The following is a 5152-nucleotide window of genomic DNA, read 5'->3' as shown; positions in this document are numbered from 1 at the left end:
AGGGTGGGGGGTCCCCACTGGGGTGCCTGGCCAGTCTGGGTGAGGGGCTGAGGGCCATTTTCAGGCTGGCCAAGCCCCCCAGCAACATAAGCTCCCAGCCTCTCCTTTTTTTCTTTTCTTTTTTTTCTGCTGGGATTTATTTACCTTCTATAGCTGTCACTGGAGCTGAGAGCCGACTTTAGCTCTGAGGCCAGCCCCAGCTTGAGGCCGCTGCTGAAAAAAGCAGGGATCTGGGTTTGTTTGGCTTCTATAATTGTAACACTGTTTCGGTCCTGCTCGCTCCAGCTCTGACGGCTGAAAGCAGGTTTCTGGAGTTTTGTTTAGCTTCTATATTTGCAACAATGTTTCTTAGAGAGCAAGCTCACAGGCCGGCAAGGCAGGTGGGGAACCTTAGCTTCCTCCATCACTGAAGCAAGCAAGACTCCTGTTCACTTCAGCTGCCTGGCAGCCGGCCGCCATCTTGGTTGGCAGTTAATTTTCATATCGCCCTGCTAGCCAATGGGAAGAGTAGCAAAGTTATGGTTAATTACCATGTTTCTCTTTTATTAGATAGGATATCTTTGAAATGTCAGGGTAACTTGTAACTTCCTTTTTTCCCCCAGACCCCTCAGGGCATTACCAAATGCCCTGGGTGCCAGGACAGATACCAAACATTCCTTCATTGTTATTGTTATCATGTTAATTGTTGACTGTTAACTATCCTGTACACACCTAAGTAAAATAAATATGTGTCTATCATCTAACTCTTTGTCCAGTCCCAGAAATTTCTCCCCTTACTCCCCCCCTTTGCTTTCTCCCACCTCTCTAATCTAACATGAATGGATTTCATGTAACTTGCCTATGTCTTCTCCTTTGATTGCAATGTATAAAAATAGGTGAAATCTAAAATAAAAAATAAAAAAAAATAGATGAAATCTGCCATTCTCCGGAGCATTATCCCAATCCGTTGAGATCCTGCTTCCCTGCAATTGTTGACAGTTTGGCTCAAATAAACTCACAAAAATTCCTTACAGGTTTGAATGTTTTTACATTAACACTACTTATTAAATCTGGGAATACTGATAAAAAGTTGGAAAAATAAGGAAGGTCCCTTCAACTTGATCCCTTTTGGTCCTTGAAAATCTCCTGGTTTTGAATTCAACTAAAGTCATAATAAAATCATTGGCTGTTTATTTAGGTATATATAAGAAGGCAAGAACTGTGATTGATAGATACTTTGCATAATTAAATATTTTATTCCCATTCTCCAGAGGTCAAAACCTGCCTCTGGAGGTTAAATCACTTATGCAAAGTCATGTACCCTAGTAAGTAGCAGAACCATAATTCCATCACTGGCTGTGCTGTTTCCATTTGAATGAGTAATGGTGACAGAGAGAGTTTTGGAAAATATGGCTGAGATCTCAGAACACACTGCATACCCACTGACATTTTAGTCAGTTTTCCTTACATGCACACACAGACACAAACACCTACGCATGCTTCAAACGCATTTACTGTTAGTATTTTCTTACTGAAATAGCTCTTTGTCTAACCAACATTTTAATTTTAAGATTCAATCTATTATTTATAAGTTTTTTCAAAAACAGTGAGAAGACAGAACGACAGACTATATAGAGACTACATATGTAGGTAGGTGTGTGTGTGTGTGTGTGTGTGTGTGTGTGTGTGTTTGTTCCCACACCCTCTTCACCGCACCTCCTCACGAAAAGACATAGAACACGAAACAGTTCATGTAAACATTCACTTTCCTGGAAAGCAAATGTGATTTTCTTTGTTTTGAGTTGAGAAAACAGAAAGGAAACAAGGTCATAAAACTTTTCAAAGGCCAAACAATGGTGAAACTAAATCTACGTATATTTATGCTGATTATGAGTCCAGTAGCAAACTTTATATTCAAATCTTTACATTATCCACCTTTTTTTTCTACTATGAACATATAAGGTACTTTTCCCCTTTTGTAAAAAAATAAAAATGTATATCTAAAGAATAGCTAGACTATAAGAAAAATGGTAATATGATACAGGTTTGAACCAATGTATAATGACATATTCATTATTATAATGTCATACAGAATATTTTTCTGAACTGTGCCTACTCATCTCTCTTCCCTCCCCAAATGTGGCAACCACTGATCTTTTCATTGTCCTCACATTTTTGCCTTTTCATGATGTCATCTTATTGGAATCAAAGTATGTAATCTTTTCAGATGGACTTCTTTCACTTTGTAATATGTATTTAATGTTCTTTGTGTCTTTTCTTGGCTTGATAGTGTTACAGAATTTACCAGGTGACCAAAAAATACACAGGAGTACCCGGAGATACAGGAAAAAACACATTTATTTTCAGATGTCTCACATGTACTAGTACAATGACTCAGGGGGTCAGTTCTCCAAATCCTGAGTCAGCCAATATGGAGGAAGCTTTCTCTTTATACCCTTTGGTTTCTTTGTCTCCCATATATGGATCAGACTTCCAGACCTTTTGTGGGCTTTGCAAAAAGCCCCGTGTGTTGGGATGGGGGACGTGAGACCACACCTAAAGGCCTGGTCTGGCACCAGCGCTGATAACTCCCTCCAAGGGTTGTCTATTGTTCATGGTTTATGGCCTCTGTAAATGTGAGTATTTAGGTAAACAGGTCTTGCAAGACCAGATAATTAAGGAAGGGGCAGTGACTAGACCAGTGGTCGGCAAACTGTGGCTCGCGAGCCACATGCGGCTCTTTGGCCCCTTGAGTGTGGCTCTTCCTAAGCCTTAGAGTACCCTAATTAAGTTAATAACAATGTACCTACCTATATAGTTTAAGTTTAAAAAATTTGGTTTTCAAAAGAAATTTTAATCGTTGTACTGTTGATATTTGGCTCTGTTGACTAATGAGTTTGCCGACCACTGGACTAGACTATAGGCTATCAAGATTGTTCATTAGGTTACTGGCACAGATTCAGATCGCTAGCCCCTCCCCCCATGGGGGTACGTTCTCTCTTCCCTCGACCAGAGCCAAAAGAAAGAACTCTGGGGTTCATGAACCTTGAGTAGAATGTGACGAAGATTAAGGAAAAATGAAATAATGAGACAAGACACAGAAATAGAAGAAGCTGGGACCCGGTGTGGCGTCTGCCCTCTGATAGATGAACAAAGCCCCCAACACCATAAGTAAGTTTAATATAAACTCAAAGTAACAGGAAGTTACATCACATCTGGGTGGGCTTTGAGTTCCTGGCCACATAATGGGATCCACCCCCTAATACCTGGGCTGGAAAGGTCAGACTGAGTGGCATCCTTGCCTCTTGGCTAGGACCACCCCCAGGGCGTGGCTCTGCCTGTGCCCTGGGTTCAGCCGACATATTTAAAAACGCCCGAGGTGCTTGCCAGAGGCCCCCCCCCACACACACACCCCAAAAGTGTCTTATTTCCCCCATCATTAACTCATTTCTTTTTGGTGCTGAATAATATTCCTTTGTCTGGATGTACCACAGATTAATTGTCCATTCACCTATTGAAGGACATCTGGGTTGCTTCCAAGGATGTACATCACCAAGAGTGAACCCTACTGTAAACTATAGACTTTGAGTGATTATAAATCTTTGTACATCCCTTTCAATTTTGTTGCAAACCTAAAACTTCTCTAAAAATAGTCTTCTAAAATAAGGTAATACCTTTTTGGTGTTGTTGTTAATCCTCACTAGAGGATATTTTTTCCATTGATTTTTATACAGAGTGGAAGGAGGGGAAACACAGAGAGCAAGAAATATTGATGTCAGAGAGACACACCAATTGCTTGCCTCCCACACGTGCCCTGCCCAGGGCTGGGGATTGAGCCTGCAACCAAGGTAGGTGCCCTTGACCGGAATCAAACCTGGGACCCTTCAGTCTGAGGGTGGACGTTCTAACCATTGAGCAAAACCAGCTAGGGAAAAAGGTAATACCTTTGGGAAATCAAATATACAATTGAGTTAATGATGAATGGGGAAATGGTTTTAAATATAAATAGCCACATAAAAATGACATCTTTAAAATATAAATAATAGGTTAATTTTATAGAAGCAACAGTAATATCAAGATGTAAATGATGGACAAAAGAAAAATACAAATTTAAACAGATAAAATAAATCTCTGGAATTAAAATGAGATTTATTTAATAATTAGTCAAGGGTAACACATAAATTATTGCAACTAACAACAGGGTTAATTGATGCTCCTGGCATTAATATGTGATCATATATATATGATCATAGAAAGACAGAGATAGACATAGGGACTGTGTGCTGTTCTGTCTGCTGCAAGGGCAGGGAAGCAGAAGAGAAGAGTTCAGGAAGTAGAGATTGCTCCAGCAGCCTGAAGGAAGTCTGTGAGCCATTTCAGACTACACACTTACACATCTGGTAAGATAAACAGATCCAGCAACAATGCCCGAAAGATCTCATTAGTGAATTTGAAAGGGATTAGATTTTAATCTTCACCTCTATCTGCTCCCTACAGAATGGTCTGCTTGATAAAATCTGCATGACTCACAAGGGTATTTGAGTCTTAGGTAAAATATAAAAGAACATATTTTTATGTATGGAATTTAAACTTCTATTCATACAGAAGGGCTTTCAGTTTATGGCTCTCGTCATTATCACTCTAGGGAATTACTATGAACACATTGATCTATTGATTGTAAAATGACAGAACAATATATCAAGTGCTTTGATTTATAAAAATGAGAATATATAAACTTTATTACACTGAAGATATTTTTCCTAAACAATAAATCTTGTAAACAAATAGATTTTAGCTAACTGCAAACCAAATTTTCTAAGAAATTTGTTTCCAGTGACAGGCTACAAATGGTTTGTAACATTTGTCCAGTCTGCAAATTTTAATATATATAATCTGTAAGAATCAGGAGTTATAACTAAATTAGTCCCCATTCCTCAGTGGTCTGCCAAAGCCACACAGATTTCTCACCATGCAGGGTTTATTTTCAGTACAGGAAGGAGACTCACTGACTGAGGCTGTCAGAAAATCAACAGGAAAGGAACCATGATGGAAACATGTTTAAAATCATAAACGGCCCCTACTCACTATACATTTGACAATAAACTGTCTCCTGCAAGGAACATGGTCCTCCAAAAATTAGGAAGAGATCATTCCAAGTTGTACTGCTAGTGTT

Source organism: Myotis brandtii, unplaced genomic scaffold (assembly GCF_000412655.1).
Source record: "Myotis brandtii unplaced genomic scaffold, ASM41265v1 scaffold259, whole genome shotgun sequence".
Classification (NCBI taxonomy): domain Eukaryota; kingdom Metazoa; phylum Chordata; class Mammalia; order Chiroptera; family Vespertilionidae; genus Myotis; species Myotis brandtii.
The sequence above is the reverse complement of the archived record's forward strand: the minus strand, read 5'-3'. Positions refer to the sequence as shown.